Genomic DNA, 15362 nt, shown 5'->3' with positions numbered 1-15362 from the left:
GTGCAAAACTTGTGAGAGAAAAGGTCACATCTCAAAGAGCTGGAGAATGGGCAACAAGCATAAAAAAGTCAGGGAAGTTGATCTTTTGAAGATTTGGAAGGAATCAATATTCTCCCAGTCACAGGGAATGCTAGGGATGGCCCTCAAGAGCTAGTTTTGATCAATGATGCTCCGGTGAGCATTCTCTTTGACTCTGGGGCCAAGATACTGCTAGTCCCCAAAACATTTCATGAGCGTAATCTGCTGGGCAAAGTCACCCTGTTGAAGCCAGTTATTAGACCAATAGGTTAAGGTGGGGTGACTATTGAGTTGCTGGGTTATTTCTGGGGCACGATTAACTTCAAAGGGAGAGTCATCCTTGGTAAAATCTATGTCTTGATGAAAGGGGACCAACTCATAAGTTGGTTCCATCAACGTGATCTAAATATCTGCCTTGATCCCAATGAGATCTGTCTGCCTAAAATAATTACCACCAGTTAGGGTTGTTAGTAATGCTAATCGAGACTGGATCAAGGAATTCCCTTAGGTCTTTGCTGGTGAACTGGGTTTGTCTCACAAACCATGTACATTGGATAAAGGTCAAATGTAACGCTGTTCCAAAAACAGTTAAGGTCAGGAATGCACCACTGTAAGTAAGGGAGAGCATGAAAGTTGAATTAGACAATCTCTTAGCCAAGTGCATCATTCACACTGACCCCAACACCACCCTCAGCGGAACCCTCATCTACAGGCCCACCGGACCCCGACCGCAGTTCAGCGACTCCATCGCCGACCTCGTCAGAACCCACTCCCTCACCTCCACGGACTACATCCTCCTCGAGGATCTGAACTTCCACCTCAAGAACAACAACGCCAACTCCACCACCCTGATCGCCAACCTCGCCAACCTCGGCCTCAGACAACTCGCAACCTAGGAATCATCCTCGACTCCACCCTCTCCATGACCAAGCAGGTCAACTCCATCTCCTCCTCCTGCTTCAATACCCTCCGCATGCTCCGCAGGATCTCAAGTGGATCCCCACCAAAACGAAAAGAATGGTCACCCAGGCCCTCGTCAGTAGCAGGCTAGACTACGGCAACGCACTAAATGCAGGAATTCCAGCATAACTCCTAAAGCTGCTTCAACGTATCCAGAACGCCTCGGCACATCTAATCCTGGACGTCCCCTGCCGCAGCCACATCACCCCAAACTCGGCCTCAGACAACTCGTCACCGCACCCACCCACGCCGCCGGACACACACTGGACCCCATCTTCTCCGCAAGCCCCCTTGTCTCCTTCGACCATACCACGGAACTCCACTGGACCGACTACCACTGCATCCACCTCACCTTCAGGAAGCCCACCATGCACCACCGCACCCAATAGATGCCCAGCAGTTGCTGGAGCAGAATCACCAAAGGCCAACTAACCCCCACGCTCTCCCAGAACCCACCAGCCAACAATACCGACCCCAACACCACTGCACACATCATCAGACGATAGATCGACGACTGCACCAACATCCTTGCTCCGGTCAAGAAACCCTCCAACAGCCGCACCAACAAGAAAGCCATCTGGTTCACTGAAGAATTCTAGACCTCCAAACGAACATGCCAGAAACTGGAGAAAAAATGGCGCAGCGAACGAACACCGGACAGCTACACAGCCCACAAGAACGCCACATGCAGATACCACCACCTCATCAGATCCACCAAAAGATCCTCATTCAAAGACCACCTTGACAACAATGCACACGACAGCAAAGAGTTCTTCAACATCGTGAAGGAACTCTCCAACCCCAGCTCCAACACCAACGACATTCCTCCCTCGCAAGACCTGTGCGACTTGCTGGCCACCTTCTTTCATCACAAGATCTCTGACATCCACGACAGCTTCAACATTACGACCCCCCCAACAACAGATCCCTCCCCTCCTGCATCCACCACCTGAACCAGCCGCCTGATCTCCTGGACCAACATCAGCGACAACGACACACGCAGGATCATGAATTCCACCCACTCTGGATCTCAGTCAGACCCACGCCCGCACCACATCTTCAATAAAGCCGACACAGCCATTGCACCCCAACTCTGGAAAGACATCTCCTTTGAGACAGCAACCTTCCCGGAAAGTTGGAAGCACGCCGAAATGAACACCCTGCTCGAGAAGCCGAAGGCAAACCCCAGGGACCATAAGAACTTCCGGCCAATCTCCCTGCTCTCATTCCCGGCGAAAGTCATCGAGAAAGCCGTCAACAAGCAACTGGATCATACAGGACAACAGAGAAACAGCTGCTCTCACCCTCCTGGACCTGTCAGCCGCCTTCGACACAGTCTGCCACCACACACTCTGAACACGCCTCTACAAAGCCAGGATCCAAGAGAAGGCCCTGGACTAGACCACATCCTTCCTCTCTGGCAGAACACAGAGCATTGCCTCTTGCTCTTCTGCTTCGAAGCCACCAACATCATCTGCGGCGTACCCCAGGGATCATCCCTCAGCCTGATGCTGTTCAACAGCTACATGGCTCCTCTAGCCCATGTTGCCCGACAACAAGACCTCAACATCATCTCCTACGCCGACGACACCCAGCTGATCCTCTCCCTCACCAAGGACCCTCGGACCGCCAAAACCAGCCTCCACGAAGGAATGAAGTCAGTCGCCGAATGGATAGGAACAGCCGACTTAAGCTGAACTCAGACAAGACGGAGGTCCTCATCCTCGGTTCCAACCCCTCAGCATGGGAAAAGATCTGGTGGCCAACCACACTGGGAGCAGCACCTACGCCCACCGACCACGCACGCAACCTAGGAATCATCCTTGACTCCACCCTCTCCATGACCAAGCAGGTCAACTCCGTCTCCTCCTCCTGCTTCAATACCCTCTGCATGCTCTGCAGGATCTACAAGTGGATCCCCACCGAAACAAAAAGAACGGTCACCCAGGCCCTCGTCAGTAGCAGGCTAGACTACTGCAACGCACTAAATGCAGGAATTCCAGCACAACTCCTAAAGTGGCTTCAACGTATCCAGAACGCCTCAGCACGTCTAATTCTGGACGTCCCCTGCCGCAGCCACATCACCCCCACCTGAGAGACCTGCACTGGCTCCCCATCAACAAGAGGATTACCTTCAAGCTCCTCACCCACGCACACAAGGCCACAGCGCCTGGAGACCCTCACGGGTGAGTAGTGCGCTTTACAAACGGATTGATTGATTGATTCATTCATTGATTGATTCATTGATTGATTTATTGATTCAAGAAGTTGAAGCAACGGAGTGGGTCTCTCCTGTTGTTATGGCCCGCAAAGCCAATGGGGAGGCCAGGCTTTGTGTCAGCTCGAGGGAGCTCAACAAAGCAGTTATTGTAGATCATTACCCTTTACCCAACATAACTAAAATGTTGTGTTCTCTTGAGGGGGCAAGGCATTTTTCTTCCTTGGACTTGACCTCCGGCTATCACAAGGCCAGCCATCACTCTTCTTCAGAACATTCAGAATATTCACTCCTCTTCCCAGGACTGTACCTCCTGTGTAACATCCTTTGGTACCTTTAGATTTCTAAGAATGCCTTTCGGACTGATTTCTGCATCATTTTTTCAGAGGGCGATGACGGTCATTCTTGGAGGCCTTCAGGGTATCAAAGTGTACCCAGATGATGTTGCCATCTTTGGTGTCGATTTTGAGAAGCATAATGGGAGGCTGAGATCAGTATTGAAGAAGTTACGTGATGCTGACCTCATCCTTAGGGCTGAGCAGTGCAAATTTGGTGTCAAAGAAATAGAGTACTTAGGGCATTTTTTGTCTGCTGCAGGCATCAAACCCAAAGACTCATTAGTAAACACCCTTTGTAATTTGCGCACCACTTTGAACAAAAGAGTTTGTAAAGTTTCTGGGAATAGCTGAATTTTATCACAAGTTCGGAAAAGTTCGTTTGAGGTCTCTCCTCCAGAAGGGAAGCATATTTGTTTGGTCCAAGTGCTGTGATGAAGAATTTGAGTGCATTAAGAAACATCTGAATGGGTAACCTTTTCAGGAAGTTTTTACGTCACAAAGGTATCTTATCTCATGATTGATGTCAGCTTGAAGGGGTTAGGAGCAGTTATTTTGCAGAAGGTTGATGGGGAGGTTAAAACGATTCTTTTTGTCTCTAGGCCCTTGAGGGGTGCTGAATGCAACTGTTCTGTTGTAGAGAAAGAAGCTCTGGGTATTTTCAGGGTGGTGCGCAAGCTGAGAAATGTTTTGTGGGGGAAAAAGTTCAGAATTCTTACTGACCACAAACCTCTTAAGGAGGTCTTCTCCAAGAAAGGCATAACTTATGTTATCACGACATCAAGGTCAAAGAAATCCCAAAGTACGGCATCGACCGCGAGGTGCGCCGCATTCGGGTGCGGAGTCAAAACAGACCCACAAAGAACAGTACCTTGGAAAAGCGAAAACAAAGACAGCTCGCAGCGTCGAGGAGATGTGGCGTCGTTGGCACTGTGCGGCATCGGTTCCTTGCTTCGGGGGAGGCGACTCGTCAGGTCCGCGATGCTTGGCAAAGCAAGGGAGGCGTTGGTTCCTTACCGGAGAGGAGGTGACGTCACAATGGTGCCGAAACCACGGTTCCGTTCATAATGACAATGGATTCTTGACCACCCATGTCGAGGATCGGCTCCATGATAATATCAGCTTTGGAGTCGATGCGGCACAGCAGCTGGCGTCGGGCCTATGTCACAAAGTCGGAGCAGCGCTCAGGACTTGTGGCATGTTACGATGTCGCTCGCTGGTGTCGATGTGGCACCGTGGCCGGCGTCGGGTCTACGTTGTAAGTGAGAGCAGCTCTCGCGGCTTCGATGCAGATTACGGCGTCGCTCGCCGGCGTCGGTGTTTCAATTTCCTTCTGTAGCAGCCAGAAAATCAAGTTCCAGATGCGGGCAAGCAGAATGGGTGAAGTCTTTGTATCCCTGAGGCTTCAGACAGGAGACAAGCTCAAATTCAAGCCCTTGGAAATTTTCTGCAAGATGATGAAAGTTTCATAAAAGTCTTTTCTCCTTTCCTTGGCAATAAAGAAACCACTGCAGGCCATCCCCAGCAAACAACACACTGGCATAGGGGTAGTCAGAAACTCCTGCCGATTCTCTGGTCTTCTCCATGGCAAAAGGTCCATCTTGATTTTCAGAAGTGATCTAACGTTCTTGGGTCTGGGTTCCCCTTTTTATACACACAAATCCTTTGTCTCTGAAGGCAGAGAGTGTCTGTACCTAGCCTAAACCAGTTCTTGGTGCATCCTGCCAGTGCAAAACGTCTTCCTTTGTCAGTGTGGGCCAGGGTCATCAGACGCACCACAGGAGGTGGAGCCAGCATTGTGGAAGGCAGGCACAGCCCTATTCAGGCCCAGGTGCTACTCCTCCCCCCACTCCCAATGAAGATAGGTCTATTCAGCCTTGTGCTGACTCACCCTGTCTCCTGGAGCCACCCCAGCCCCTGTCACTCACAAACCAGACATGGAATACACAACCTAGCAGAGGCAGGCTTGGATGGTTAGGCCTGAGACATACTTTACAAGCTGCTTCTGCGGGTGGCACAATCAGTACTGCAAGCTTAACAGGAGCATTTGACTTACAGGCCCTGGGCACACGTAGTGTAGTGTACTAGGGACTGACAAGTAAATCAAATAAGCCAATCATGGAGTCACTAATCCATTACATCAATTTAACATAGGGAGCACTTGCACTGTGGCACTGAATAGCAGTGGTGCAGTGCCCAAAGCATCTAAGCAGCAAAAACATATAAAAAACAGAAAAGACAACAGCGAAAAATGGAAGGGAGACTCACGCCAATGGTACCAGGTCTAACAGTGGACAGTATTGAGGACTGGAAAGAGAGAAAGAGGTGATGAAAAAAAGAAAGATCTGGTATGATAAAAGTAGGGCTGTGAAGAGACCAGTGGTCGACTTGGGAGACTGGGTCAAGATCAAGTCTCCCAGATCCAAATTCGGTTTTCCGTTTAAGGTTATCACGGTTTTCAAAATGCAATAAAGACCAGTGACCATAGAATTTGGAATCTAAGTTGAGTGGTGAAGTGCCAGGCTAGTGCTAGTTTTGATACTAGCACCACAACAGGTGGGCCTGATTCAGGGTCTGAGGTGGAAGAGCCTGTTGCACGAGAAAGGGGCTCTGGGCCACTTAGCTTGAAACGTATTCCCCGACGTTTGCACAATTGTGTTTCTTAAAGTGAGCTCTTTCCCATTTCCCATGCACCCCAGTTTTCTCTTTGCCTATAAAATCGCTTTGTTGTGTTCATAACTGCATTCTCTATTATGTTCTTTGTATCCTTTGCATTCATAATTAAGTTTCCTTTTATTTTCTTTAAGTTTAGAATGTGCTAGGGGGAGAAGGTGTGACGTCCTGTGTCATGATACGTTATGTTATGTTATATGGGGATTTCTAGAGTGCAGGCACATCGTCAGGTTTCTTGGCACTGTGAGAGTGAAGAGATGAGTGCAGTTGTGGGCCTGAGATAGCTAGTTGTAGGCCGTAGTGAAGAGCCGGGTCTTTAGCTGTTTTCTGAACCGCAGATAGTCTCCCTCATGCCTGAGGTGAGCAGGTAAAGCATTCCAGATCATGGGACCCAGGAAAGGGAACCTAGTCCCGCCAGCGTGTTTGCGACGGATTCTGGGCACCGTCAGGAGGTTCTGGTGCGAGGACCTCAAAGTCCGCTTAGGTAGATATTTATTGATCAAAGAGACGATGAATCTTGGGTCGGTGTCTTGAATAGCTTTGAAGAGTGTACAGCCAGCTTTGAACGAGGCTCGTTGCTCCACTGGGAGCCAGTGGAGGTCTCTAAGCAGGGGGGTGATATGGCATCGCCTGTCCTTAAGATCGATGATCCTCGCCGCTTGATTTTGAATCATCTGCAATCGGTGTCTCTGGAATTGTGGGAGTCCAATGTAGAGGACGTTCCCGTAATCAATTTTAGAAAGGATTAGGGCTATGGCGGTTTGGGTGATGGCTTTCTTACTAAAGAAGCACAGTTTGCGCAATTGGACAAAGCATGCCGATGTCACTGAGCCAATTTGGGTGCTCACAGAGAGGTCGGCATCAATATGAAGACCAAGACTTTTTATAGCAGATTTAGGGATGGGTGCCTCTCCTAGACAGAGGGGCCAATAGGAGGGGGTCCAGTAGTCAGGTTTGCTGTGGGGAACGATGATCTCAGTTTTTTCTGAGTTCAGCTTTAGTTGATTTTAATTCATCCATGCTTTGACATAGAACATAGACCTCTTGACAAAATCCTTAGATTCTACAGAGTTGTCAAGGGTGAAAATAGGCTGCATGTGGTCTGCGTAGTTGAAGATTTTCTCACCCATCTGACATAGACCTGAAATCAGGGGGCGTATATTGTTATTAAATAAAATTGGCGAGAGGGAGGAACCCTGAGGAACGCCACAGTTCGGGTCTACCTTTCTAGATTTGAAGGGTGATAGCCACACTGACTGTTTACAGCTTCCAGAAATGAGCTGACCCAGGCAAGGGCAGAGCCCCCGAGACCTTGAGCTCCAACAAGATTTTATGGTTCACGGTGTCAAATGCCGCAGACAGGTCAAGGAGGATCAGAGCCTGAATATGGCCCATGTCAACCTGTCTCTTAAGGTCGCCCAGTACTGATAGAGTCACTGCTTCAGCGGAGTGTGCAGGATAAAAACTTGCCTGACGGTTGTCCAAGAATGTAGTGGTTTCCAGAAAATAGATTAGGCAAGTAGCCACATGGGTCTCCAGCACTTTCGCAGGGAAAGAGAGGAGAGAGATGGGTCTGTAGTTCTCCAATTTATTGCGGTCTATGCCTTCCTTTTTTCTAAAGTGTAATGACCACTGCTTCTTTAAAAGTAAGTGGAACAATGCCAAGGTTCAGTGAATGGTTCAATAATTTAAGAAAGATATTGGGGAAGGACCGATAGATTGCTTTGGAGACATAGATGGGGCAATCCTCCTTGGGTGAGCCTGATTTGATCTTAGCTATAAGGTCCAGGAAACATTTCTTGTCCATTAAGGGAAGGGGGTTTAGAACACAAGGATTGGAAGTCTCCCTATTGTTTCGGCGGTCACAGTTCGTGGGAGCAATGGAATTTTTAATTTTCTTTATTTTGTCGAAGAAAAAGGAGTTCAGGTCATCGCAAAGTACCTGACTATGCACAAAAGATGGCGTGACACGACTGGAGTTAGAGAGTTCTTTCACTATCTTGAAGATTTCTTTCGAGCCATTGTCGGAGTCGAGTACCGTATTCATAAAGAAAGCTCTCTTGGCCTCTAGTATAGCTGCCTTATACTGATGTAGAATGGTGGTGTAATCAAGTTTATCTTGTGCTTGGTAGGTTTTCCTCCACTTCCGCTCGGCTTGGCGTACTTGGAGTTTAATGTTTTTTAGATCTTTGCAAAACCATTTGGCCTTTTCAAACTACCTAGGGCGGTAGGTTTTGGTCTGTAGAGGTGCATGGAGATCGAAGTCCTTCCTTTGCCAATCGGTAATCTCACTCTCCCAGTTATCAGAATTGGCTTCTGGTACCGGCTGCTCCCTAGACAGAGTTTCTACTAGTTTATCCAGTACAACCCGATTCCAGTTTCTAAAAGTGCTTTTTGTGTGTGAGGGATTAGAGTTTAGTGGGGGGCAGGCAGATTAAAACTGATGATATGGTGATCAGACCAAGCGCAGGGTAGTACTGCCAGGTTAGTCAAGTTAACATTGATTGACCTCACTTGATCATGGGTGTGGCCCTTAATTTGCGTAGGGGTATCAATGTGTTGAGTAAGGTTTAGACTGGCAAGGGACTCAGGGCCCGATGTAGGTCACCAAATACCGGTCGGTAATGGCCGAATTCAGCTGTTACCGACCGGTATTTGGTGATTGAGATGTAGAGGCCTTTATTTTACAGAATCGGTAAATTTACCGAATCGGTAAATTTACTGATTCTGTAAAATACCGGATCAGTAATTTTACCGATTCGGTAAATCCCAGATGTAGGTAGCACTGTTTACAGTGCTACAGGCCTTCAGAATTCGGTATTTTATCACCCAATACAATTGGGTGGTAAAATACCGAATTCAGGTGTACATGCACATCTATGCATGTACACCTGTGCCATGTGACACACAGACATGCCATTAGGGCATGTATGTGTGCCACATGGCACACAAGCCTGGAATTGGGGTGCCACAGGGCGTCAAAGTGACACCCCGTTCACCCTTGCAGGATTCGGTATTTACCGATTCGGTAAATACCGAATCGGTATTTCCCATTGATTCCTATGGGTTTCAAGGCCCATAGGAATCAATAGGAAATACCGATTCGGTATTTACCGATTCGGTAAATACCGAATCGGTATTTCCCATTGATTCCTATGGGCTTCAAGGCCCATAGGAATCAATAGGAAATACCGATTCGGTATTTACCGAATCAGTAAATACCGAATCTTACAGATTCTGTAATTCTAAAATAAGAATTAACTACATCTGCCCCATCCTATTTACCTACTCTTAAATACCGAATCGGTATGATTCGGTATTTAAGAGTAGGTGAATAGGAATTACCTACATCGGGCCCTCAGAGAGCTCTCTGGAAGATTTTCCATCATCAGTCTCATTGGCCCAGTAGTTCAGGTCACCTATAATCATTACTTTGTCATAGTCAGTGATCAAAGATGCAATGTGATTAGCAAGGGTCAGGCATTGTTGCGGGGGTCTGTATAATATCAGAAAACTAAGCGTGCTACTGTGTAAAGTAAATTTAATTACAAGAGAATCTACTGATGGAATTACCAGGTGAGACAGGGCAGAGGCGGGAAGTGTTTTTTTTATAATTGCAGCCACTCCTCCCCCTCTCTTCCCTAGCGGCCTGTCTGTACGTAGGATATAGTAATTGTCGGGGAGGGCTGCCAGGATGTCAGGTGATGACTCAGTAAGTAGAAGGCAACCCGGTGCGTTGGTTCGTTTAAGTGACATATCACACAGCAGCATAAAATGCATAAATGACTCAGGACCCCTTATGCACGGGGACACGTGTCAGATCCGAATCCGGGGGCATTAACCATGATTTAGTAAAGGCCGCACCTGAAGAGTTTCTAATCTGAACATGAGATATAAAGATATAAAGCCATTTTCTCAGCAGGGAACAGCATGTCCAATATTTCTTTTTAACCAGTTCTAGTGTTGCCTTATTCATCAGTTCCAGATTATTCTATTTCTCTACTCAACTAGTGTATGTTAGAATGTTCTCAGCGTGCTTGAACCAGGGTAAACTATTGTAATCCTGCATCGTTGCAGTTCCTGCAGGACCATTCTATATGATGCAAAGGATAGATTTGAGCACACTCGCATTCATTATCTTACGGGGTGAGATCCTACGGTGAACCCCAGCTCAGCTCTTAATACTTTCATTGGGGTTCCAGGACCCAGGTTTAGTACATGTCACAAAAGATGTTTCCCAGTTTAAGAAGAGCCTGAACTTTCATAAAATCCCACAGTTCAGCTCCATAAGGGCAGGCCACACGTACAATTGTCTTGAATGCATCAGTGCTAGTTTTATTGGTCCCTTGCTGCTTAAGTTAGCAAAATGTAGAATAGTGGCGTCAAGTTTGTTTCTGCCTTCGCCACAAGAGCATTCAATATTAATGGTCATCCATTCGTATGCCGAGGTAGTCATGTTTTAAATCACTTATTTGGTTTACCATTAATCCTGAATGTCAACAAAAATTTTGATTTAGGAATAATTATCATATATTTTTCTCTTTATTGATTATTAAATTTTGTACCTTACAGAATAGCTCGAAGCCTTCCAAAAGTTGATGCATGGATTTTTCAGTACGCGCTAATGTTACTGCATCATCTGCAACCACCGGGATCGGGATATTCTCCTTCTCCAATATCGGAACATAAAGACGAAGATTCCGGAGAGAATCAGTTCCATTGATGTGAATGTTGAATAAAGCTGGGGCAAGTGCGCAACCCTGCCCAACGCCAATGTGTATTTCAAACTTCTCTGTGCATTCTCCTTTTACTCTAAATCTTACTCTGGAATGATTGCAGCGGGCAGATCCTTTCGGATACTCAAATAGTTGCTTGGGAACCTCCTTCCTCCAGAAGACTCTGAAGGACGGAGCGGCGACAGAATAGAATGCTGTTTTTAGGTCTCTGAAGACCAAGAAGAGCGGGGAGTTTCCAGGGACACAAACTTCATACAGATCATGTACAACCTCCGAGCCTGGTCGATTCTACTTTGGCCTCTTCAGGATCGGGCCTGAAGGATAGAGAGAATATTGTTTTCCTCTGTCCAGGTCTCGAGTCGGGACTGTAAGAGTTTCCCAAAGATTTTCCAATGTTGCCTAATTGGGAAATTAGCCGATAGTTGGAGGGGTCTTCTCTCCCCCTTTCTTATGAATCACCACAGCTATAGAAGACTTTCATGATTCTGTACCCACACCAAGAGTCATTACCAAGAGTCATTACTCAGTCTCCTGACTACACCAACGCAGCGGATCATAGCGCTGCCGAGGGAACTCCTACAAACAACTCTGGCCGCCATTACCGGCGCACCCTAGGGACACGCCCCTTTTCAGAGGCCACGCCCTTCACCCTAACTACAAAAGACGCTAAAGCCCAGCGTCATTCAGAAGATAACACCTCCTGAGGCGGAAGCCGGGAGCCTAACTAAGCGAGCACTTTTACTTTAAACATTTGAGAGTCACGATTGAAGTGTGTTGATTTTAAAAACAGAGTCACGATTGAAGTGTGTTGATTTTAAAAACTCACCGTACTGATACTCAGTCTCCTGACTACACCCACGCAGCGGATCATAGCGCTGCCGAGGGAACTCCTACAAACAACTCTGGCCGCCATTACCGACGCACCCTAGGGACACCACCCTTTTCAGAGGCCAGGCCCCTCCTTCCCGGCGCCTACTCCCTATAATTCATGTGCATATTTCGAACGCGCAGCGGGCGCGACGTTTGTGCGCCGAAGGCGCGCCTAAGGCAAGCTCGTCTGCGCCCGTCCGCGTCAGATCCGTGCCTAGGGCCAGCCATGCTGTTAATCCTCAACCCGTGCAGAGACTAACATGGACCAGGTCACAGCTCCTAGACCTTGGTATGAGATCTTGCACTCCCACTACTATATGCAACCTCCCTCTACCTAGCCCACCCCTGTACAAATGTCATAACTGCCAGTTCACTCTTTGCCCCTACTGGACTTGGCCCCATGGCTCCACAACTAGCCGACCTTCTCCCATCAAAATTCACTCTATGGGATTGGTGAACTGTCGCTCCTTACCTTGTCACGCCAGTGATATTTGGTTACTACTATCCTCCACCTCCTGGGACGCATTATTTCTAACTGAGACGTGGATTAAAGACTCCTCCAACCCAGACATCTCTCTCGCCATACCCACCGGCTACCGCTTCACTGGATTATGCCGTGAAGGCTCCAAAACAGGAGGAGGAATCGCAGTAATTTTAAAGAACCACCTGAAAATCACTTCTAGGAAAATCCTGAATATAAAGCCAATTGAAGCATTATACTTCTCGGTCACGGACTCTACGACAGCCATTGCCTCAGGTATCTTGGTATAGAACCCCCCGAACAACCCCCAATCTGCCATCTCTGAACTATTGGCAATCACCACAGATCTCTCTATCAAACATCCCCACTTCATGGTACTGGGAGACTTCAACCTCCACGTTGATATAAGCAGCTGCAACCGCGCCTCTTATTTCCTAGAATCCATGGAAAACCTAAATCTGACACAAAGAGTTAAGGGCCCCACTCATACTGCAGGACACACCCTTGACCTTATCTTTTCAAACCACGAAAAACTAAAAACCCTCCAAACCCTACCTCTGACATGGTCTGACCATTTTCTAATCCCATTTGAGGTATCCTCAACTCAAATTGTCAAAAAGGAGTCTGCCATCAGAACACAAGGCAGAAAATGGCACAAGATATCATGTTCTACCCTAGAACAACAATATCATAACAGCCTAAATCCTCTACCTGACGATCTCAACGAAGCGGTTCTCATATTTAGCAATGATCTCACGACTTCTATTGAGAAACTAGCCCCGTTACAAACCCTCACCTCCCGCAGGCAAAAACGGTCAGCCCCCTGGTTCACTCAGGAACTAAGGGAACACAGAAGTAAGTGTAAAAAGATCGACCCAGAAGCCAAAGCTCACTACAGACAAGTCCTCAAGGAGTTTCGCAAACTTAAACGCAAATCCATGAGCACCTATTTCGCTGATACCATTGCAAAGGCAAAAAACTCTTCCAAAACCCTCTTTAATATTGTTAAAGATTTTACCAATCCTAGTGCTATGACCACCCCAGTCCCCCCCTCCCAAGCACTGAGTGAAAATTTATCAGACTTCTTAGAAAAAAAAATATCCAACATTGCGGAAACTATTCTTCAGAACGCTACCAATACCACCAAGGACCCTGTCATTATCAGCAAGCATGCATTTACCGCTTTTCATCCTCTTACTAAGGAGCATGCCCTGAACCTATTCGTGAAATGTAAATCAGGCTCTCATTGGATACAGCCCCGGCCTTAATTATGAACGAAATTGCCCCTCTAGTTATTAACCCCCTCCTCGAAATATGGAACTCTTCCCTACTCTCAGGTACGGTCCCTTCCGCTTGGAAACACGCTATGCTTATCCCAATCCAAAAAAAAGCAGGCATCGACCCCTCCTGCTTAAGCAATTACCGGCCAATCTCACTCCTGCCCAAGCCAGCTAAAGTGCTTGAGAAAGCAGTCCAAGAGCAACTATCCTACTACCTTGAATCCAACTCTTTGTTCCATGATTGCCAATCTGGATTCAGACCGGACTTTAGTACAGATTCAGCTCTTCTTGAGGTATCCGAGTTGATTTGAGAATGCACGGACAGGGGAGAGGAGGCCATGTTGGTTCTCCTCGACCTTTCCGCAGCATTCGATACCATCTCCCATGACACACTACTCGCTCGCCTGCAAGAGGTAGGTGTCAGCGGAACTTCCCTCACCTGGATCAAATCTTTCCTCACGAACAGATTCCAACAGGTGATGCTGGGCTTCTTCCTTTCTTCCAAGAAACCATTGATCTGGGGCGTTCCGCAAGGTTCTGCTCTCAGTCCGCTATTATTCAATGTGTATTTAAAACCACTGGCAAAAGTGATGGAATCATGGGGCGTCAAAGTAACCTTTTACGCCGACGACACCCAACTAGTGTTCTCCTTCAAAGACCACTCCGAAAAATCATTCCACAACTTTCGCCAATGCATGATGAACATTGCCTCTTGGATGTCGGCTAATAACTTAAAGCTTAATACGGACAAGACTGAGGTCCTATTTTTTAATCAGAAATCCCCCACTCCCTCCACCCTCTGGTGGCCGACTGAGCTCGACCCTCCCCCGGACCCAGTTCAAGCTGCCCGTAACCTAGGCTTCCAATTTGACACTGCCCTCTCCTGCAAGACGCAAATTAATAAAGTCACCTCATCTTGCTTTGGAAAGCTTCGCATGATAAAAAAAATCATCCCATACCTGCCAATAGACTCTCGAAAAACAGTTGTCCATTCTCTCATCACAGCTCACTTGGACTACGCAAATAGTCTGTATGTAGGTGCCCCGGTGTACCTCATAAACCAACTACAGAGAGTCCAGAACGCAGCGGCCAGGCTGATCTGAAAGATCCCTTACCGCCACTCTATTTCCCCCCATCTGATCAGACTTCATTGGCTCCCAGTGAGACTCTGCATTCAATTTAAAGCCTTAATCCTGGCTTTTAGAGCTCTTAATGATCGAGGCCCTACCTACCTGCGTCGAAGATTGAAGTTCTCACAAGCACCCCGAAACCTCAGATCCAACCATCTCCGCCTTATTGATCTGCCCCCGTTTCTGCCTGGCCCGCATGGGAGGAAGAGGCTTTGTAGTGGCCACCTCCAAACTGTGGAACCAGCTCCCTACAGAGCTAAGATTTTTGACGTCAGAACCCCTATTCCGAAAAAAAGTGAAGACCTGGCTCTTATCCCTCATCTAATTTATCTACTCCCTACATCATCCCACTGACCCTTTGTGAGGTAATATCTTCAACGCCGGGACACCTCCATTGGAGGTAGCTGAGCGCTCTACAAACTACTAAATAATAAATAAATAAATAAATAACCCTGTTAAAGACCCTGAAGCACTGAACGTCTGAACTGGCCATCCCTCCTCTCCTCTGAATCCATGCAATAACGCTTAGTGAAGGTGTGGAGGAGGGAAGCCCATGTCACCGCACAGTAAATTTCAGCCACAGTAACACCCCTGACAAGTGCTGATGCAGAGGACTGTGGGGGCATATTAGCAAGGGCGATATCGCCGCTTTAGCTGGCAA

Source organism: Lissotriton helveticus, chromosome 1_2 (genome assembly GCF_964261635.1).
Source record: "Lissotriton helveticus chromosome 1_2, aLisHel1.1, whole genome shotgun sequence".
NCBI classification, from domain to species: domain Eukaryota; kingdom Metazoa; phylum Chordata; class Amphibia; order Caudata; family Salamandridae; genus Lissotriton; species Lissotriton helveticus.
This window is presented reverse-complemented; position numbering follows the sequence as displayed.